We start from the raw sequence: 24,341 nt of genomic DNA, 5'->3' as shown, positions 1-24,341 counted from the left end.
TTTGCCCTGAGATATCTATGGTACGAAAGTATCAAGAGGAATGTCATTATAGTTTGCCTTATGCCAGTTCCATAATTAAAAAATACTGGTGTTAATTTAAATAATTTTAAATACTTAGATACATTAATTAATAATTTTGATTTTTCAAAGGTGCATTTCTTAAATAAACTTTAATATAAATAAATTTGGAAACCTAACCGGGAAACAGTTTGTATTCAACGGAAAACGTTTGCTAGTTCTTTCCATCCACGTTGTTTGATATAAGCCACCTTAAATTCTAGTTAAAATTACTATATGATATATTGCTCCGATCTGTGCATTGTATACTCAGATTATAAATATAATAGTCGCGCACGTTAATAAATGTAAAACTTCTTAAAGAAATAAAAAAGATTTTCATGATATGAAATCTTTATAAAGTCGGACAGAGAGATAAACATGACACGTGATCGACTCAGCTCGCATGCTGATTCATATACTTTTTAGGATCTTCGGCGTTTCCCTCTGGGTATTATTAACTTCGTTACAAACTTAATATGCATTTTTCCGGCAGCTTACTAAAATAAAACTTAAAATAAGTAAAGACGCGTTACAAATTACATATCTTTTGCAGAATTGAGTACTCGTATGTTTTTCGATGAAATACAATAAACTCAGTCAAGTGATACAAACACAATTTTTGTTAATGCTTAAATCCAAGTCGTTGCACTGCCAAACGTAGTTCGTCGCAATTGAGCAATCCTGCAAACAAACACACATAATACATATACGCTGAAGTTCTCCATTACGGCCAATTCTTATAGCCGGATTTTACTAATATTTTCATACAAAACCAATTTCTTTACTCGGTCATGAGTACGTTGCAATAACCGGAGACGAGCACTATTTAGGTTATATTCGGTTCAAATAATCTCTGATAAGCAGAGAAGATTTCAAAAAATTTTTAAATGAATGTCTTCAATTGACTCAAAAGAATTTCCCCGTAGCAGTCGTTTGAGTTTTATGCATAGCTAGAAGTCATACGAAACTCAATCAGACGAACAACGGCAGCATATTGGTTCAAAATTTGGCGAAAAACTCACGTAGAATACATGTAGTATGCGACGATGCATTATCGTGGTGAAAAAATCAAGAGCAGTAGTATCCCATGTTGACAATTTGTCCAGTCTTAAGGAGTTCGGAGTGCACTACACCTGGATAATCGAAGAACACTGTCAACATAACCTTGATTTTTGACCTGCTTCCACGAGTTTTTTTCGGCTTCGAATCACCATTGCACGATATTCGGTCGATTGAACGTCTGTTTTCGGGTTGTGAGCATAGATCCAAGACTCATCGCCAATTGTAATATGTTTCATGACATCCTGGTATTTGAAAGCATTGTTTCGCAGACGTTTACGCAACTCTGTTTTTCGAAAAAGTTTAGAGATTTTGGAACCAATCGCGCTTTTACATTTCTGAGGACTAAAGGATCTTTCACAATGGTTTTCACTGATGCTTCCGATATTCCAACGATACCAGTAAGATCTCTAACTGTTGTTCGTCGATTCTCAAGCCACAATTTCTTTATTTTATTGACGTTGATGTTGATGGCCATACTGGACGTGGTTCGTCGTCAACTCTTGTCGACAAAAAATTATAACTGAAGGCCTTTACCAACATTGTGAACGCTTCGGCAACAGAAATTTGATTCCGCACACAAAATTTAATGGAACTTCTTTGTTGAATAATTTCTACTATACACTATATACTAAACAGTAGTAACTATTTTAATGAGACATTTGGCACAGATATCATTGACAGTCAAACCAGCCTAAAAAAAAATTTTAAAACGAATGGATTTTCGCGCAAAATTTAAATAGAAAAGACTTGCAGTTTTTCGCCCACATTATTGGTATCTACAATGTAGGTCAATATGAACAAATTACATGAACGCGCCGGTTGTGGAAGTTTTGTTTACGAAACTGCGAACATAACATAGGAAAGGAATATACATAGCAGCAGCTAGCAAAGAGTGAAAGAGATTGTTGTTCGAAGAGAACTGCGAAAACGATGAATTGGAATTGAGCTCTTTAATTTGAGTTACAAAGTCAAAAGAGTAAAAATTCGTTTCAGATCCATTCACAAAGTAAATTGGTTTAGCTCAAAAAATGAAACGAGTGTATTTGATTATAGTGAATAAGAGAATGTCGATGGGAATAAATTTTACTGCTATAGTTAAATATTTTCGTTTTCAGATTTTCAATTATCATTATTTTTTATCTTAATAATCAATTTGTATTTGATACAGTGAACCACAATAGTTAGTAATACATTTAATTAAAATTATATTGGACCGAGATATCATGTAGTAAGGCGTCGCTAAATTTCAATTTAACATTCCTACGTATCCATAAGCAAAGATTTCTGGATCTCAACAAATAATTTGATCCATATTTTGTAATCTATTCCATAATTCGCATTAAAAGGTCCGAAAAGAGTTTATGTTCTGAATCTTCTATTGAATTACATTTTTCAATTTTACCAATAAAAAATGTTTAAATCAACAAAATATTGTCATTAATCGTTAATTTTATTATTATTTTATTTTTATATAATTTTTCTTTTTGCATCTAATAATACACTAGCAGCACCAGCATTGAACAATTAGTTTAAAAACACTCAACTTGTGTTTACATTGCCAGCACGCTCAAGAGGTTATATATTAAATGCTTGTATGTATGCATATATCTAGTGAAGAGAGTAATAGCACTTCCACTCAGCAAACTACTTTCATTTGCCTACACCAGCACATGAATTCTACTACTTTTTTAAGTACTTCTTCTACTACTTTTTGTCTTTTGTAGTAGAAAAGTACGTTGACTGCAACGTCGGCAGAGACAATATTGTTACATTCGCCATGGTATGCGAAAATCAGAAGCGATTCGATGCCGACGATTCAGTAAGTCGGGATACCTAAAGCGCTGCGGTTGTGAAGAAGGTAATTTACGAATCCTCAAATGCCGTAGACTAAAGCATTTTATTGAGCGAAGGGAAGAGCTATTGTTTCTGCCCAGAAAAATAACATAATAATTTAAGACGTGTAATACAAAATGAAAAAATATATACATATACATACATATATATTTTTCTATCACCTGTGAATTAGAGTAATAAAAATCATCGTTAAACAACAATTGTTTAAAAAAAGCGAAAATATATAGTAGTGTTAAACTTAAACAAAAAATTATTTGAAGAAAGTAAGTTTGTATATTTTTTGTGGAAAATAATTTTGTTTATCTACTTGCTACTTTTTTTGTTTTGTTTATATTTTAGCAAATATTTGCAAAGTGGAATTATTGAAAACATTTAAAATCTAAGCCAAATAAAAAATATATGTGAAAAATTTAAAATTAAGGAACACAGATTAAAATGAAACAAAAATATATAAAAATTAAGTACTTTGAGTGCAAATACATAAAAGGAAGTAATAAAAACAAATTTTTTTTTGCAAAAATAGAAACAACTCACTGCCAATTTACTAATCGATTAAGAGATTAAGATTTATATCGGAAAGCAAAACTAATAAAATACTCAACATCCACCACTGAGAAAAGTGTACAAAATGTCCGTCCCTTCGGCAGCGTACCTTTTCCAAGGATAAGTGCTGTGAAGTAGAGCTCTCAGAGGGTAACAGAAAATATTCAGCAGTGTTGGTATGTCTTTTACTATACAAATATTATAAAGTGTTGTTGTGTTACATTCAGCAAAAAAATTGTTTTTGATTAAAAAAGGAATTAATATCTTCGAGGTGTTAATAAGGTTGCATGTTAAAGCTATATTTATTTAGAGTTAGTGAATTCATAATTTAGGCCCAACAACAAGGAGTGAGAAGAGTTACGCTTTTTATAGACGTCAAGTAAAAATCTGCAATCAACCAACATAATAAAGCGTACAAAATTTATTCCCAACCTCTTTCATAGAAATGTGCATAATGTCTCCGGAATGTTTTTCAGCGCGATTTGCTGTTTGTGAAAGTTTTACTTTCTGAAGTGTTGGCTGTTTTTCGCACATACAGGATTTTGTAATCGCAATATCAAATAGTGGGCTTATAAAAGGAGCAAAGAACATTTCAGTTTTTTATTACTATTTGAAATATAGTAATACTTACATGTTATAGGTGCTCGAAAGATTAAGCAGTTTATAAAAGACGGACGGACAGAACGACAATCAACCGGATTTCAACTTTTCTTGTCACCCTGATCATTTACATATATGTATGTATAATATATAACCCTATGTCTATCTGGATTAGTTTTAGGTGATACGTACGACCGTTAGGTGAACAAAACTAGAATACTCTGCAGCAACATGTTGCAAGAGAATAATCAGATGTTGACAAACTTTTATTTTAAGAAGTATTCCTAAAGAATTTAACATTCATTATTCGCCGAAATCATGAATGAATAACAATCAAAATTGGTATTTTTAACTTATATTTAAGGTCATGTACTCACTTAGTTTTATTAATACATTAAATCGCATCTACGAAAATTATACTAAAATCACCTTCAAGTAAGATATACAAGTATTTGACAGTATTGAGTATTGAGTTGATATAAAAAACGTCAATCTTATATTTCCTCTCTAAACAATCCCGTACTTCGGATAATGTTCGTCAATACAACAAGTAAGGAAGGGCTAAGTTCGGGTGTGACCGAATATTTTATACTCTCGCATGATAAAGTAATAATCGAGATTTCATTATCTGTCATTTACATATTTTTTTATTTTGCTGTAAAATTAATTAGAATTAAATTCTGAGAGATTTACCGATATTTTCGGTGAAAAGTTTTTCCACAAGGGATACCTCAGCTCAAATACCGCATTTGTGTAAAGTTTTATTCCGCTATCATCAAAGGTTCCTAATGTATATATTATACAGAGAAGGCATCAGATGGAATTCAAAATAGCGTTATATTGGAAGAAGGCGTGGTTGTGAACCGATTTCGCCCATATTTCGTACATGTCATTAGGATGTTAAGAAAATATTATATACCGAATTTCATTGAAATCGGTGGAGTAGTTCCTGAGATATGGTTTTTGGTCCATAAGTGGGCGACGCCAAGCCCATTTTCAATTTTTTAACAAGTAAGGAAGGGCTAAGTTCGGGTGTCACCGAACATTTTATACTCTCGCTTGATAAAGTGATAATCGAGATTTAAGTATCCGTCACTTACATATTTTTTATTTTGCTGTAAAATTAATTAGAATTAAATTCTGAGAGATTTACCGATATTTTCGGTGAATTAGTTCCTGAGATATGGTTTTTGGTCCATAAGTGGGCGACGCCACGCCCATTTCCAATTTTTAAAAAAAGCCTGGGTGCGGCTTCCTTCTGCCATTTCTTCAGTAAAATTTTGTGTTTCTGACGTTTTTTGTTAGTCGGTTAACGCACTTTTAGTGATTTTCAACATAACCTTTGTATGGGAGGTGGGCGTGGTTATTATCCGATTTCTTCCATTTTTGAACTGTATATGGAAATGCCTGAAGGAAATGACTCTATATAGTTTGGTTGACATAGCTATAGTAGTTTCCGAGATATGTACAAAAAACTTAGTAGGGGGCGGGGCCACGCCTACTTTTCCAAAAAAATTACTTCCAAATATGCTCCTCCCTAATGTGATCATTTGTGCCAAATTTCATTTTAATATCTTTATTTATGGCTTAGTTATGACACTTTATAGGTTTTAGGTTTCCGCCATTTTGTGGGCGTGGCAGTAGGCCGATTTTGCCCATCTTCGAACTTAACCTTCTTATGGAGCCAAGAAATACGTGTACCAAGTTTCATCATGATATCTCAATTTTTACTCAAGTTACAGCTTGCACAGACGGACGGACAGACGGACGGACGGACAGACAGACATCCGGATTTCACCTCTACTCGTCACCCTGATCACTTTGGTATATATAACCCTATATCTGACTCTTTTAGTTTAAGGACTTACAAACAACCGTTATGTGAACAAAACTATAATAATCTTTAATAATAATCTTTAGCAACTTTGTTGTGAGAGTACAAAAAGTTTTAAATGAGCAACCTTCCAGACGTCGGCGAGAAGCCCTCGACCTATGGTTGCGATTCTTTTCGCATTCTTGCAACCTGTTGCTACAGAGTATAATACTTGTATATCTAATTTTGAGAAATATGTTGTAGTATATATCTATATATGTATATTTATATATACATACTAGCTGACCCCGCAGCCGTTTTCCTGCGTGAAATTATATGTTTTGAAATGAAAAGAAAGTTGAATTTATATTGTGTTGAAAATCATTTATTTGCGATTTTTCTAATTTTTTTTTTAACGTAGCGCAGCTTGATGAACAAAATTTTTTTGGTTTCTTTTCTGGTGCGTAAATGTTCAGAGAAGATGGGTTTCGAAATCGTGAACACGCCACGCATACATATCTGGCCGTGTGAAAAACGCATTTCCAGATTTATCCCACACTCTTCTAGCTACTATCCTTCTGTCCTGTTGATTGTCATTTCAAATGCAATTTACCTGGAAACTGAATAGGTTTGAACTGAAATGGCAAATCGTTGGAACTCAAAAGAATTCGTAGAATCAAGCATTCTGCCCCCTGTAGTCGATAGCTGCGTCACAATCAGTCGGGTTCCATTGCACAGTTTTCGGCGCATGAAGATTGCGAAAACATAATAATGACAGGTTCAACTTTGAGACGCAAATGATGCTGCGGCATACCAAGCCTCTCCAAAGAATTTAGAAATTCCACTGGATAATTCACGACTTCGTGTCATTGTCAAGACGATCGGAATTTGCCCATTTCCAATCCGTAGCGAATACGATGTAAAATCTCATCGGCAATGTAATTTTTTTCGTATCCCGTAAGTGACGCGAATTTGAAGGCTGATATGTCGAAATGACCATCGCGAAAAGTGTGCGAACTTCAGTAGCATGCGAAGTAGCTATCGAATCGTCCATCGTTTGATTACATTTATTATCATGTTCCAGCAATTGTAATTGCTTGCATGCTTCTCAAAATGTTACACACACTCTACCATTCACAGTGAGCATTGACTCAAATGAAATTGAACCACGTACATTTATCAATAGCAACCGAAGGTATTAGCAATCGTCGTTTTTCGGGTGGATTATGTAAATTCGTCCTAAGGAATTAGTTGAGAACACACCTGGATGACAATATATTGGTTGGCCTTGCTTTCTGCGTAGCTATTTCTTTGGCGATGCATTCCATGCATAATATCAAGGCATTGACAAATTGAGCAATGTTCTCACAAACGAATCACTGACGCAATTTGAGAAAAAACTCGTCAATGTCAATGTTAATGTTGTTGGAAGTGTTTCCGCTGGCTGTACTGTATTCTCTGGGTTGAAAAACACTCTTTAGCCATTCTCCAAATGAACTGCGAAATGCACAACAGTCGGAAAAGTCGATTTCACCAAACTGCAATATGCATCATTGGCATGGGTTTTGAATGTGAATTAGACAATAGTGGCGAATATGGTACGATCCATATGTTGTCGACTTCGATATTCACTACTCTAAGTTGAATGGTAAATGTCCTGCCATTGCCGTCTGATGAGCTACGACGATAGAGTGGATCTCCATCATTTCCAGTTTGCGTTTCCGAAAGAAAAGCACGTGGATAGTGTTTCGTGCATTTATTGCAAGTGGGATTGTGGTGCCCGCAAGGTCCATGCACCATATTGGTTTTCATCGCTTCGTAGAATAATGGATCTTTCTCTGCATTAGGAATTTCCGCAGAAATGATTTCATCAATTTGATCTGGTGTAACTACCATCCACCATTCAAAGAAAAATGTGTGCGTGGGGCAAACCTCTTTTTTGCAACTCAACAGAGTACATCCAGCATCTGACTGCACCATACTTGTATATACAGTATATTATCGTGATGATCGCTTGCTGATTGACAGCGATCCATAATTCCACACATATGTCATCGCATCCTGGGAGTCTCATGTAGTTCGTTTGTCTTGGGCTGCCATACGTTGATGGCAAAAAGAGCGCCGACCGATATTAGCGCGATGTCTTCGTTGCTTCGTAACAACTTTCAATCTGTAATTGTTCACTTCGTTTGAAACACACATAAAGTTTTCACTGAATAATTTTCAATAATTTTTCCGGAATAAAAAAGTAAGCGACCGAAATTGAACGATTCAAATAATTTACAAATCAAAATATTGAAAAACAAAACAAAAAAGAACTGTATGAAAAGTTACTTTTTGGAAATTTCCAATTTTTCGACGTTTCCTTATGAAAAGTAAATGATTTTTTTTATATCTAACCCTTTCCAGATCCACAGCGAACAACTTCTGATTTCATGAAGATTGGTTCCGCCGTTCTCGAGCGTTAGCGTTACTAACAAACAAACAATCATTTTTACTTACATACGTACATATGTATGTATGTATGTATACACAAAATAAAACGTTTGTATGGGAAAAAGAAAAGGGCTGTTTTTAGGGGCTTTCCGGCAACTTTCGTAATTTTTTCTTACATATGAACCTTCTCTTTATAATAACAAATACAACAAAAAAAAAATCAGCCAAATCGGTTCAGCCGTTTATGAGTGATGACCTTACAAAGAAAGTGGCATTGATTTTTATATACATATATAGATATACGAAGAAAAAACTCGATTTTAGAGAATTGTGACGAACGCGAAATCTTAATCCATAAACAAACATTTTTACTCATATCCTCTAAAATTAAAAATACTTATAGTACATTCAAAAATAATTGCCGACAATATTGCCAGTCGTTTGTGCTGCCAAAACAACATTCATCCAGCAGAGAAATGTGTATTTGCTAAAGCTAAATTAACAAACAAATAATAATGAACAGAGAAAAGAAATCTCAACGGCTTTGGAAAATATTTAAACAAAAAATGTGTAAAATCTTTGCTGCTGCACGCATTCAATCTAAAACAAATATTTATTTTGCATAATTTAAAAATATTTCCAAATCGATTGATGTTAGCGAAAGCATTTCCTAGTTGTAACAATGTACATACTATAGGGTGATTTTTTAAGAGCTTGATAACTTTTAAAAAAAAAAAAACGCATAAAATTTGCAAAATCTCATCGGTTCTTTATTTGAAACGTTAGATTGGTTCATGACATTTACTTTTTGAAGATAATTTCATTTAAATGTTGACCGCGGCTGCGTCTTAGGTGGTCCATTCGGAAAGTCCAATTTTGGGCAACTTTTTCGAGCATTTCGGCCGGAATAGCCCGAATTTCTTCGGAAATGTTGTCTTCCAAAGCTGGAATAGTTGCTGGCTTATTTCTGTAGACTTTAGACTTGACGTAGCCCCACAAAAAATAGTCTAAAGGCGTTAAATCGCATGATCTTGGTGGCCAACTTACGGGTCCATTTCTTGAGATGAATTGTTGTCCGAAGTTTTCCCTCAAAATGGCCATAGAATCGCGAGCTGTGTGGCATGTAGCGCCATCTTGTTGAAACCACATGTCAACCAAGTTCAGTTCTTCCATTTTTGGCAACAAAAAGTTTGTTAGCATCGAACGATAGCGATCGCCATTCACCGTAACGTTGCGTCCAACAGCATCTTTGAAAAAATACGGTCCAATGATTCCACCAGCGTACAAACCACACCAAACAGTGCATTTTTCGGGATGCATGGGCAGTTCTTGAACGGCTTCTGGTTGCTCTTCACCCCAAATGCGGCAATTTTGCTTATTTACGTAGCCATTCAACCAGAAATGAGCCTCATCGCTGAACAAAACACGCGCGCGAAACACATTTCGAACCGAACACTGATTTTGGTAATAAAATTCAATGATTTGCAAGCGTTGCTCGTTAGTAAGTCTATTCATGATGAAATGTCAAAGCATACTGAGCATCTTTCTCTTTGACACCATGTCTGAAATCCCACGTGATCTGTCAAATACTAATGCATGAAAATCCTAACCTCAAAAAAATCACCCGTTATATGCCTGTATGTCTTTGCGTAGACTGCGATACCTACTGATAACGCCAGCGCTAAGCACTTAAGATACAGAGATTAAGTTTTAAAGGTAATTCTCGAAATTATGGAAAAATGTTTAAGCAAATATTCATATTTAATAAAGTTCATTTAATGTTTGCCTTTCAAAAATACCGTTTGTAATAAGATTTCTACATATGAGGGTTGGTCGGTTTGATCAAGTTTCAAGTCCATTTCATTTTGTTTACACATATCTCAGTACATTTTAAGTTCTCTATATTTTCAAATATTATATTGGCTAGTCGAAAAAGCTTTTCGTATTTTGTCAATAGATAGTCCAAAGTTAAGATGGATTTACTATACGCCATAATATTATTTATAATCTAATCCTGTAAGTAAACAACAATATATGTATCTTTTGCTTACACATAGATCAATATATTTGCTTGTATAGAACAAATGTTTTTTTTGTTAAAATCAATTTAATTTATTCAAAATAGTCTCCTTCTGCTTCAATACAGTTTTTAGCATGGTCCAAAAGCTTGTCGAACGAGTGTTTTAGCTCGTTGGCCGGTATGGCCGCCAGTATGCCGGTGCAAGCCTTTTGAATGGCCTCTACGTCTGCATAACGCTTTCCTTTCATGGGCAAATGCATTTTTCCGAAAAGGAAGAAGTCGCACGGTGCCATATCAGGTGAATACGGGAGTGGTTAATGGCAAAAATGTGATTTTTGGTCAAATAATCGGTCACAAGCGGCGATCGATGAGACGGATTCTGAGCAATTTTTGGCCATCAGTCAATTTGTACGGAACGAACCATGCACACACTTTTCGTAAGCCCAAATGTTCGGTCAAAATTTTCCATTTATGTACATTTCCATTTCCATGAATTTAAATAATGTTTTCGGCTGATTTTTGATGAATTCACCCACAGTTTCGATGGAATTTCCGGTGATCACGGATTTTGATTGGCCCACATGTTGATCGTCATTTAAGTCCTCTTTGAAAACGTTGAAACCACTCTTGCTACGAGATAGGAAATCATCGCCATAAACTTGTTTCATCAATTGAAACGTTTCGGTAAAAGTTTTACCAATTTTAAAACATAATTTACTATTGGCTCTTTGTTCGAAGCTCATTTTCGCACCGATAACACAAATATACTGACACTTAAAACGCAATAACTTCACTTCCAATCAATGATATGTCATGAAAATCTCACTGGACAATCGATAGGCATAGCAGATTCTAACGCACTGGTTGACATATAGATGGCGCTACCAGGGGCGCTAAATTTAAAATGTTCTGTTTACTTTGGAACACACCTTGTATATGAAATTAAAAATAAGACTCTCAGCGTATTTCTGTCTTCTATAAACTGATTAAGCTGACTGATGTTATATACATATATCCGTTTTTAACACGTTTTTTTTCTAATAGTTGTAGTTTGGTTTCGTTAAAGCGATGTGATTTATTCATAAGCCTTCAGATTTGAAAAAGAGATCAAATAAGATATGTTAGGAGTGGCTGATTAATAAAAGAGTATTTCTTCTTTTGGACTTAAATGCAAAATAGCAAATCAAATAATATGACAATATAGAATGTTTTAAAGTAAGAAAGAACATATTAGGGGCCTGTTAATTTGGTAATTCGTTAGTTGATACTTGGTTAAAAGGCTTAACTGTGAACATACTTTTTGTTCTATCTCTGTAGTATGGTAAATTTTATTCCGAAACAGCTGATTCAATTTTATTAAAGAGTAAAAATGCCTCAACAAAGTGAAACATCAAAAATTGTCAGTCATTTAATTGAAAATTATGTGGAGCAGATCAAATTTATTACTGGTAAGTACTTTAAATTGTTATACAGAGGAGCAGGAGAACAGCTGATGTGATATTACCGAGTAAAGAAACAATTATCAAGCTTGCCAAATGGATAGTCTGTTAATTTTACAAAAACAAAATACATGTAAAAAACTACCGAATAACGACTAACGAATTAACAAGGCTGGTCTGAATACCAATATTGATAGTAATCGTATATGTATATAACTGGCAATAACCCCTTCACAAAGCCATCTAAAAGTTTCACTTCTTGACGTGAATATGAGTACAGAACATACCAACCGACGTTGTCACTTCGTGGTGGCGCAGCCAAAAGTTCTCTTTGACATAATTGTCATTTTCTTTCATTTGTTGTCACGATAATAAATGGATTTAACAAATACCCGTCTATATCTTAATTATATGAGCGTCGCTTTTAAATAACATTCAACATAGTTAACAATTTTCGAAATTTTCAGAACGAATGCGACCGAATCATTGTCGTCTCCGCAAACTTCACATATTCATTAATAGCTTTTATGGCATTCTTCCCTTTTTTATACAAAAATTTCAAAATATAGCGAGTTTCTTCATTATTTTCACTTATTTTTGAAGAGCTGTAACTTTTTTTTTCAACTTTCCCAAAATTAATTTTTTTGGCTAATTGAAGCCTAAAATCTCAACTTTCCAACACTGTATAGCATGACACAATGTGGTTGGTAGCACTGGAGATATTCGACTGCAACGACATCTATTGACAAAATACGAAAAGACTTTTTCGACTACCCAATAATTATAACAACTTGAGTATTGTTAGCATATTTGTTTAACCCAACAAAATATCGGGTATCACCCTTTTTCCATTGCACTATAAAACATACGAACATATCCAAGGGGCAACTACCAATGTGTTTAACGAAATTGTATATTTTATTCCAGTAACCCACAGTTAATTTCCTGTCATAAAAAATTGCTTTCGGATGTCCACTTCCTAGAAATTACACTATAAGTAATTGCTACAAATTATTGCCATTGATTTACGTTAGCAGATAGTTTGGCTTGCCACCAGAGGATATACCATCGTTATTGCTCTTTTCGGAATGCCAACCATTTACTTGCTTTTTATCACAATTTTGCTGCGTCCGCGGAATATCTTCATTTTTATTTTCATCCACTTAAATGACCGTCATACTCGTAATAACTATACTATACCCGTAACACGTGCGAGTAATATGTATGTATAAGTGGAGAGTTTCTTTTTCCATAATTTTTATTTTTTCTTTTCAAGAACCCTTTTATGCTTCATGAATTGTAGTAATTTATTTTGACACACGTCCGGTGAAATTCTCGTGGTGATTATTTGCCCAATATGAAAGAAGAATTTCAACCCATTTCAATACACCAAAATATATGTACTTGCATAGTATGTAAATATAAATATTATGCGATTATTTTTTTGAAGCGATTGCAATAACGGACGGGAACTTAGAGAGTTTGGTTTTTATTCGTCGGGAGAGGACTTTACTTCTCAACTGGCTACTAAGTTCAAAGTAGCACCTGTTGGCAAGAGTTATTCTGCGTTGGATTTCAAGATGACATTGTTGTTGGTGTTAATACTGGTTCCAAGATAGATGAAATTATCTACGACTTTGAAGTTATGACTGTCAACAGTGACGTGAGAGACGTATTTGCTTTCCTTCCTTATTCAGTCTGGAGAAAGCAAAACTCACAGCGCGGAAGTTGAGGAACGATATCAATATCGTCAGTTACGCCAACAGCAGTACACTCTTATAAAAGATTGTACCTACTCGATTAAGTTCTGCAGCTCGAATTATTTTTTCCAGCAGTAGATTGAAGAAGTCACATGGCTCGAAGAAGTCAACGTCAGTTTATACAACCTTATTAGTTTTGCGGGGATACCAAATTCAGACATGGCGTCATAATGGCAGAAGCGAAGGGATAGTGTGTGTCGATCCTCTTTTCACGGTCTCTTCCAAGATTAGGCGCATGGTGAATATCTGGTCAGTTGTTGATTTGCCAAGCCACACTGATAAGGTCCATTCAGTTTGTTGACGGTGGGTTCTAATCTTCCACACAATACGCTGGATAGACGCTTACATGCGATGCTGAGGAGGCTTTTCCCACGGTAGTTGGCGCAGATTGTGGTTTCTCCCGTTTTGTGGATTGGGTAGAGCACAATTAAATTCGAATCTTGGGCATGCTTTCGTTCGACCATATTCTGCAAAGAAGCTGATGCATACTCCTTATCAGTTCCAAACCAATAGTTAGCTAAACAAAATGGGTTAATAACTTAATATGCATACAGTTTCATATACATGTATTTGAAAATTTTGGACTTAAAATTTTTTTAACAAACGAGATAAATAATTTCTAATAGAATAATTCTTTATTGTTGATACGCTCAGCATTACCTAAGAGTTTTTCATTAAAGACAAACAGAGGAACCTCTGACGCCTGCCTCACTCAATTACAACAATCTTATAAAATAAAGATGTTGATTTACTGAAATTTCGATCGACCTCAGTCAGTACTTTTTTTCGAAGCATTCAGTCATATTTATAATGACTGGTTTTTTTCAGTGTTATACGAGTACTCATGTTCACGATAGCTAGTATAGTAGCAAAACCCTCTCAAATACGAGACTACGAAGGCAACGAGAAAAAAAGTAAAAGTACACAATGTCCGTCCTCAATTACGAACTACAAGTTATATATTTTTCTCACAGCTCACATATTGTATACCATTCACCCGTGTAATAGGCTCTATCTTCACTTATGAAATGCCCGCCCTACAGCTTCTTCAAGGCTGTCGCTGAATTTTCAAGTGCAAAGCTGACAAGCCGTTGTATTGCTGGGTGCTACAGCAGCGATTAATTTAGAAGCATATTAGAGTGATATGGAACTGGATACTGGGTAGGTGGAAATATCATGAGCTTCTCACTATCTGCCTACGGATCTATTAAATCTTCCCCATTCATAATATATACGCACAGGCTCGGTTTAAAAATATATCTCGCAACTTCAGCTTATTATATTTTCGAATCACCAATTGTGTTGAGCTAAATTTTCCAGCGGGTGTTGTGCTTAAATATTTTAATAGATAAAATAGAATAAAGTAAATTATCGAATAATGGTCTGAAATCCGATATTGACCTTGATTCAATTTATCTCGTATCTGCCAAATAAACACTTTTGTCCATATTTGACGAATGTATCAAATGTATATACAGTGGGGAGCAAAAATGAGTACGTACAAGCTTTTTAACCCTCTATTTCATATTCAATTCCGAAAAACACGGTTAGCAATATAAAAAAATCAAATATGGAATTCTAAGAAAAAAACAAAACAACTCGTTTGTACTCAATTTTGGCCCTTACAGAAACTTTCACAAAATAGCTAATTTCTGGTATTAATTCATAAATCTTTATTAAACAAAATACTTTGTACAATATACTTGTAAATTCATTTGGAATACTATGTCATTATCGCTGTACCCCTTGCCAACAACACGTCCAGATTCGTTGGGGTTGGTCGATGTTGTCCTAATCTCCATTTGACTGTTAGCCACAAATTATCAATCGGATTGATCAGAACTTTGGGCTGGCTACTACACGAATAAGAAATTTAGTTTGGCAAGCCATTACTTCAAGATTTTGGATGCTTGTTTTAGGTAGTCATCCTGTTTTGAGATATGGCTTCTTCTTTACGACGGGCACTTCTTTCCACAAAATCGGGTATATACTTGTAGTCTGCAAAATATGCTCATTATTCCATAGAATTTTGTAGAGGTACTACATGCCAGTAAGTTAAGTTTAGTTCAACTATTAACATTCTATACTGAAAATGCAGGTTTTTATTTTTTATCGCTGCGATATAGCCAATGTCGAGGAGTGCTCTTCTGTCATTCCTTTTACTAACAAACTTATTTATTTCTTCCAATGCGTGCTTTGGTGTCAAGTGCTTGTTTCTTTACGTATGTTTTATCAAAAAACGTGCGTCTACATCCGTCAAAATTTTATTGTGGCCCCTGACTACATAGTGGCATGGGGACAAAAAGTCACTTGGATTTATTTTAAACACTTTAGATATCATTCGTATTAAGACCTGCTCTTGTGATGACCTTAATACTTCCCTCAATGTGTGAAGATACCTTCTAAATTATTTTGAAGGCCAATGAAATAAATTTATTAGCTATTAAAAAATTGTTTTGAATTTATCAAAAAGTTGTTACCAAGAGCAATAAAGCATAATATCAGTTAAACGTTTTCTTTAATTCGTGAACAATGCAAACTTACGGCAAACTTTGATATTTTTTATTGAATATGTAACGGATGCATAACTGAGTACATGTGAGTTGCTTTGGTTTTATATATGTTTTTCATAAAACTTTATTTTTTTATATTATTAACGATTTTGTTTGGAATTGAACATGAACTAAAGGGATGAAAAGCTTTTTATGGTTTGTTTGCTACTTCTATATTTAAGCACATGTATGTATAAAGACGCGAAGCACAAATTTGTACTCTATAAATACATAACCAGAACTAAGATAACTTAACTAAGAGCCAAGATAACAAGCTAATTAACCAAGTAAAGTTAAGAAATTCTTCTTTGTGTTGTGACGCAGTGTAACAACGGATAATGTTTAAACTCTACTATCATTTAACGGTCCAACCTGTATTAATATATGGTTAGCTATCATTGTTGCAGTGACACATAATACTAATTGAGATAGATGCAAGTGATAACTTAATTGAAACTTTAGATATCGCAATGAAATGTGGTACACATGTTCCTTGCCATTCAAAGCAGGTTGGTATTGTAGATGGACGTAATCGGAATATTGTCATGCCAACAAAATACCACTAAACGAAAGCTTTTAAAGAGCACAGACACACTGTGACACAGTTACAGCTAAGATTCACAATATGAAATTAACCTGCTTACTTATGGCAGAACATCGATTCTCAAAAGGCAGAGGCATCTGTTTTTGGAAAATTTTAGAAATATACCAATGCCGACCGGTAAAATAGGGTCACACCAAGCCGACCCTCTAAATATATCCATTAAAAACTTTAACTTTCACACTCACAATGCTATGAAAGCGCTCCATTTAAGCCATTATCAAAATTGGACAGTGAGCCTAGTACCGGTCATCTTTAGATGCAATTCGATATCCCCTGATCTGTTTGGACTATTTCAAACAAATTCGGTACTTAACATCATCATTATCCTGACATTTCTGTAGTACGGTTTAAAAATCGGATCACAACTACGCCCATTTCTCACACCCAGTTTTAAATTTTTTCTGATTCTCCCACTTTACAGCATACAAATCTAAATTAATCCTATTACAAGCTTTTTATAGAAAATATATGTCAATTTGTACTATATATTATCTAAAAATAAGTTGAATCGGATCAATAATTCCCTTAGCCCAATATACCGGGTTTTTCAATGGGGATAATATGATTTCTAAGTATCGGGTTTTCCATTTTTAATATGTCATGATCTGAATTGATAAAAAGCATGCATCAGCTTCTTTGTAAGATATGGTCGGACGAAATCGTGCCCAACTATTGGAATTTAAGTGTGCTCTGCCCATCCACGAAAGGGATACCCCACAATCTGCGCCAACAACCGTGGGATAAGCCCACCGTCAACAAACTGATTGGACCTTATCAGTGCACTGCAGTGTGGCTTTAGACCTGGAAAATCTACAACCGACCAGATATTCACCATGCGCCAAATATTGGAAAAGACCCGTGAAATGAGAATCGACACTCAATACCTCTTCGTCGATTTCAAAGCTCGACAGCACGAAAATGTGCTGCGTTTATGCCACGACGTCTGAATTTGGTATCCCCGCAAACCTAACACGGCTATGTTCACTGACGTTGAGCAACACCAAAAGCTCCGTAAGAATCGGGTAGGACCTCTCCGAGTCGTTCGACACTAAACGAGGTTTCAGACAAGGCGACTCCTTTGTGCGACTTCTTCAATCTACTAAAGCGTGTACAGCTGCTGCCGTACGCCGATTATGTTGATACCATTAGTTTCAACAACCGCGCCGTTAGTTAGGAAGGCAAATGTCTGGTAGTGAACGGGGGCATTAAACAAACAGTCGTCGCACTAGAAATAAAGTCCTCCTCGGCGAACAAAAACCAAGCTCTATAAGTCGATCATTATTCCCGTCCTGCTATATAGTCCAGAGGCATGGACGATGACGACATCCGATGAGTCGACGTTATGTGTTTTCGAGAGAAAGGTTCTGCGGAAGATATATGGTTTTTTTCGCATTAGCCACAGCGAATACCGCAGTCTCAATTTGCGAAAAGAAGAAACGACGGATGTGCTGTTGTTAACTCGGCTGTAACCGCGTAATCCAATTTTACGATAGAATATCTCTTCATAGGCATTTTAAATAACACCAGATAATATTTGTTAGTACGCCTCTTTCAACCTTCTGCTCCGGTGTTTAGCTCCTTAGCCCGCAAATATGATAATGCGGTTCCTGCCCACACTTGGGTCACTCTTGTTTTAGTTCAAGCTTTAAATTTGGCATGTGGTTGCGTTGTCAGTGGATTCTAGAGTTCCTTCGTTAGTTTATCCTTGAAATGAGTGCAATTTAAACAGAACTTAAAATAAAATTATTGTACAATATGGCCTAGTGTATCATCCCCTTTATACAAGTACGACGACGAAAAAACACGTACTTTAGACGTCTCAAGGTCTACCGGTCTGTACAATGTCTATTACATCTTTGTTGGGCTAATGTGATATGAATGAACTAGACGAATGTAACTTCTCGCTTAAAGTACCGGATAATTCTCGTGCTTCACCGCGTATTACACCGTACTAGTCTTTTTAGCCTTCGCAATGCTAATTCTATACAATAGTGATGTGAAGGAAGAGAATGCGATACTATGGTATAAAGAAACACAAATGGTAACTGAATAGCCATAACTCAAATTTATTCAAAAATATATTATGTCTTGCCTATTTTTCCGATATATAGATGCATTTAATTTGAATAAATAGTAAGAGCATACAACTTTGCATAAACATTGATGTATATATGACGTCTATGCTATGACATGACATCTAATTAAACCTAAATTGCATAAATTTTAAGAAACCCTGCAATAGTTTCATTCTCTGATTAATTTTATCGTTATCCGTCATTTTATCAGCAGATCAAGCTGTTACAATTTCACTTTAAAGTAACGATAAAAACGATAAAACTATTTTTTTTTGACCGCGTTTGGAAGCAGTCGTCTCCACAGAACAAAAAAACAGTTGAAACAGTGGACTTCATCCGATAAACTAGTCTGAAGAAGACGAAGGCTATTCAATCAACGCGGGTATTGATGTTAACCGTTCTTTGATATTCATAAGGTGTGATCTATATGACTACCTGATTGTAAGAGAAGGGTCACAGGACGCTACCATGCCGAGTCGCCAACCAGAAATTTGAGTCGAATATCGGCAATAGCTTATACGGAAAGTAGTTAGAAAAGGTCTGGAGCAGATACTAATTAGACCGTGCTCGCAATCTTAACCAGTAACTTTTGATAGATAAAAGCTTCCACAAACAGCTGCTGAATTTTACATAAATTACAATTTGTATTTGTTGATGATAAAAAAACATTAATCTATTAAAGTTTTTTAATGATAATTGAGTACTAAACATTTCCTGCTACCATTGTATGATTATAGTGTATATAAGTATTATATAATTTTATGAGACTTCAGTACACTTTATACCATAAGGTAAGGTTAAATCGAAAAACTAAAATATGGAGGATAACAAAGGTTCTATGGAACTTAGTTAACCGCGTTATTTAATTAAATAAAGCTTCAAATACATATAATAGAAGGGGAAAGAAAACAGTCCTATGCAAATTAGTGCTTTGAAATTTTGAAATACTTAGGCAAAGACTTTGAAATATGAAAGTTTACGAAGGGTAAAAAAAATGATGAGCGTGGGTACCGAGTATTGTACACAAAATGACAGCGGCAGTAAAATGCAAAACACTTTGTACCAAGAGTGAGGGTGGGGAAGATAAACACAAATACCAAAAACGTTAATAAATATTGGTAAACAATCCTAAAAATAAATTTGATGGTATATATTTGCTTTAGCTCCGGTTTGCCGCAACAAAACCGAAAGCAAACACGTTTCCTACAAATGTAACATTTTTGATTTCACGCCACATTTTTTAATACAATTAATTTAAAATTTGAAAGTATACGATTAAAAAATTGCCGTATAGAATAACCCATGCCAAATTTCTTTGATATATCTCGTCAAATGAGAAAATTTCCATGCAAGAACTTTAAATCATTCATTTAGCTTGCATGGCTGCTATGCTATATGCGATAGTGATCCGACCTTACACAATTTCTGTGGAGATTGCACCATCGCCTTAGACAACAACCAATGCCAAATTTTGTTAGAATATCTGGTCGAATGGAAAAGTTTTCCATACATGAAAAATTTCACATTTCTATCTCAAAAACAAAGAGAATGGTTTGTATATCTACATTTGGATGGACGGACAGACACACGGTGTATGTTAGTTATCTGACATTTCCTTTCGGTGATACAAAATTCGTGCCAAACTAACATACCATATATAGGTGGTAAATTTGCCATGCAAATAAAATAGTATACCAGGTTGTTCAATAAGTTTTGTCGTTTGATAAGAAAAACACAATTTTATGATTCCAAACATATTTTATTATTCAGTATCATTTCCCTGAACATTAATATAGTTGCTCCAACGATTCTCCAATCCCATGTGGATCCCATCCCTGAAGTGAGAATCCGGAAGGTCTGCAAAATATGGTATAACTACAACTTTTAACAGTCAAGATAAAAACACTACAAATTTCCAACTTGAATGAATTTCTTTTCGAATAATGGAGAGTGCATCAAACGACTTATCTTCCGCCAAAAATCATTTAATCGATTTCGTAGTGAATAATTAAGTGCTAAATCACAGCCGTGCATTTAGTTTTACAGGTTGAGTGTCTGCCAGACTGTCTGGTTTACGATATGCCATATGTTTGCCTAGATTTTATCACCAATATTTTTGTGTTCTCATTTTATTAATGCTCAAATAGCAAAACAATGCTTTAAGAGGTCGAAATTTCATATACTTTGCAAATGCAATAGTGTTTGTGTTCTTTTAGAAGGTGTTTAATTTCATATATTGCACAAATTTACAGTACAATTAAATGGAATCAATTCCTAAATACCTAAATATATATAATTTTTGAAGATATTGCATTACTCATCATGAATAACCATTAAGTAAACGAAACAATCATAATTAAACAAACACAGGCTGTTTTTAAGGAGCCGTATCAGTAACTTGTATTTGATAGCCTGTAAAATTACTACTGTAATTATAATGTAAACTTTATAAACTCTTTATGATTTGAAAATCGACTATCCCAGTTTTTGACGAAGTGCTCAATTTAGTGGTAATTTAAGTTGTTTAGAGTTAATTTTACTTGCGTTAAATATCACATGTAAAGTAAAATACGATTGCTATCAGTTAGATGTTAATTAATTTTTACAACAAAATTATTGAAGTGAAATTTGGTTACACATTGTGATAAAAAAAGTAAAAGGAATTTGTAATTTAAATTTCCCGGCTTAATGATGTTTCAAAACAATGTATTTTAATAAGTAGGTGGGACTGTCCTTACTTACTAATTTATTCTACAAATTCGGTTTGTTTACAGCACCTCGGTCGGTACACCTCGGTAGTTTGTTGCGATTTTTAAAATGGATAAAAATATCGAGCAAATAATTTGTTTCAATTTTTGTATTTCTAAGAAAATTTCGTGTGCGGAATCTTTGCGAATGTTGGAGAAGGCATACGGTGATTCAGTTTTATTAAAAACGTAATCGTACGAATGCTACAAAGAATTCCAAGACGAGAAATCGTTGAAGACATACCTTGTTCTTGACGAACTTCGACCTATTCAACTGATGATAAAATGAAGGATATGGTGCTAGAAAATCGTTTTAGAAAGATGACGAGGGAGCTCAACATCTCTCGAGAGTCCGTTCGAATGGTTTTGGTGTATACGGTCTTGCTCGAATCGTCTAGATAAAGCTGAATTTTCAGAGAAATAAGGGGTTCTCTTTGGCCGTATTGAGGCGTTTGCGTAAAAAACATAAATTGAAATCCGCTGGATCGCATCGAGCCACGTTTGTGACCGAATTTAAAGCCAAAAACGCAATGAATACCATCGATCAAACACAGTGTTCCTCAGATTTGGCTCCATGTGATTTTTTCTTGTTCCCCAAACTGAAAATGCCGCTCTGTGGAACGCGTTTTAGTCGATGGCAGAGATAAAACAAAACTCGCTGAAGAAGCTGAAGGCCATCCCAAAAGAGCATGTGAAAAGCATTCGATGACTGGGAATGTCGTTGGGACAAATGTTTTACATCTGATGGGGATTACTTTGAAGGCAAAAAAATAAACATTGATGAATAATTAAATATTTATCGTTTTATTAAAATTTTTGGATGCTTTGTATAAGATAATAATTGCACGCAAAGACGTGTTTGTAATTTTTTATTTTTATTTTATTTATTTTAATAAATATTGCCTAAAAAAATGTATAAAAAAGGCGATAAATGACACTTTTTTGAATAAAAACAAATAGAAATTGTAGTTCTTAATTTTTCCGTAGAATTTGTTTTCATCACATCGGGACAGGTTGGTTCGCGAAAACATCACGATACAGGAAAAAATTTAAAAAAGGTCATAATGAACTGACCACTTGATAGACTACGAACGGCCACCCCCAAAAAAAACCCTTTGAGGGTTTTACTAGATACTGAACCTAGTACGCAGCATCACGCCTGAACTTAGAATTATACTCACCCCCGCACAAGATCAGCTGTTGTACTAGTGATATTGGTTGGTGGGTGCTCCAAGCCAATCAATTACGAAAACGCCATGGTGATGGCGCTCCGTATCGTCTAATCGTATCGAAATGATAGCCTGAGAAACAATCATTTTTGTTACCTGGGGTCATTTAAAAAACGATGGTGCTAGTAAGCTGTATTGTGGTTTTCCATGTGTGTGTGAATGTTTCAACTGTTAGTTTTTGCAGGTGGATCTTTTACCTCCAATTTTTTCACCTGATTTGTATGAATGATGAGCGTTTTCTACAATTAAATTAAAAGAAAAAAGAATTGACCTTACAAGTATTTCCGTGAACAAAACATTGTAATAAATTTTGACCTAAACACACAATAACGATTATTTATGATCCAACGTAGCGTTTATATGATATGACAAACTGTCATGGCCTTTTTAGAAAGGATGAATTATGGATAATTTGCCATACCAACGTCTAATTGTTAATTTTTTTATGCGCCAAATTTTCAAATTTTCTTATAGAGCCCGCTTTTGCCTTCTCTCTATTGCAGCGACGATGACTGTCATTTATTCTACCGTTATGGCGCCAAATCCTGTGGTCGATACTATTCACAGTATGGTTTTGGTGGTAATAGGAGGAAATTTAATTGTCGTTTTAGTTGTTACGACAAGAAGAATTGCGAATTGTAACCAATTATTTCCCAGGTGAGCTCATGTGGATACATATAATTAATGCAAACAATAAATTAATCACTTAATAAAATACGCAAACACGAGTTTTTATCTGATTTTCATTTCATATATGTACCTATATACATATAGCATAAGATTACCCACAGCCATACAGTATATCAAAAGGCCGTTTGCCGTAAACAGTAAATGCATGCATAAACTGAGGTGCAGTTAATAACATTCCAAAGAGTGAAATACGAAGGCCGTTAACTTCGTATCGTTAGCTGTTTGACTTGGGGTCAAACGCTAAGTGGTATGAATTTGTCGGAAAAATATATTACACCAAAGGTTAACTGTGTACTTAAGTGTGCAAAAAAGTTTATTATGGTTGCACTACACATTTGCATGCTTTTCATTGAGAACGTCAACAGCAATTGCAGGGGCTTTTAAACAATCTTCTACACATATACATAGTCCTGCCATAAGTTTTGTTACAAGTTCAGACTGATATAAAAATATTAAAAATTAAATTTTATTCGAAATGTCAACAATATGCTGGAGCTGAAACTTGCTGAAAGTTCTAATACTCTCCATCAGAGGGAATATTGCTTAACTACTGTACCTTCCAAATTTACCGTCTATTGATTCATGAGGCAAAACAGTTTTAACCCATTTTTCACAGGAGTAAAGAGAGAAGGACAAACTCTCCACCAAATCATTGTAGCAGATGGATCGTGACCACATAGAACTCTTGGAATTAAATTTTTTGTGTCTTTGGAAGCTTTTGCGTAGTCCTTTTGCTGTTTAAAAATTTTTTCAACAGTAAAACCATTTTTAACAAGAATACTTGCAAGGTCGTTGACTGCGTGCCACTGAAGAAGCGCGTTTTCAGAAGATGAAAATTGGTGACCGAGCGGTAGCAT

The 24,341-nt window shown here is 34.8% G+C and overlaps 1 long non-coding RNA gene across 3 annotated transcripts in view; it reads left to right on the top strand.

Moving 5' to 3' along the window:
- The first annotated feature begins 2,932 nt into the window (after positions 1-2,932).
- Positions 2,933-24,341, top strand: part of LOC125776589 (uncharacterized) — a 32,141-nt gene continuing 10,732 nt past the window's right edge. The window contains exons 1-3 of one of the 3 annotated variants that reach the window (XR_007421832.1): positions 2,954-3,239; positions 3,316-3,695; positions 23,298-23,451. This is a non-coding gene — a long non-coding RNA (uncharacterized LOC125776589). Of the gene's footprint in view, positions 3,240-3,315; positions 3,696-23,297; positions 23,452-24,341 lie in introns of all 3 variants that reach the window. The other 2 variants (XR_007421834.1, XR_007421833.1) reach the window with 2 other exon arrangements.

This window comes from Bactrocera dorsalis, chromosome 2 (assembly GCF_023373825.1).
Source record: "Bactrocera dorsalis isolate Fly_Bdor chromosome 2, ASM2337382v1, whole genome shotgun sequence".
Classification (NCBI taxonomy): domain Eukaryota; kingdom Metazoa; phylum Arthropoda; class Insecta; order Diptera; family Tephritidae; genus Bactrocera; species Bactrocera dorsalis.
Note: the sequence above shows the minus strand (reverse complement) of the source record. Positions and strands in the feature narration are given on the sequence as shown.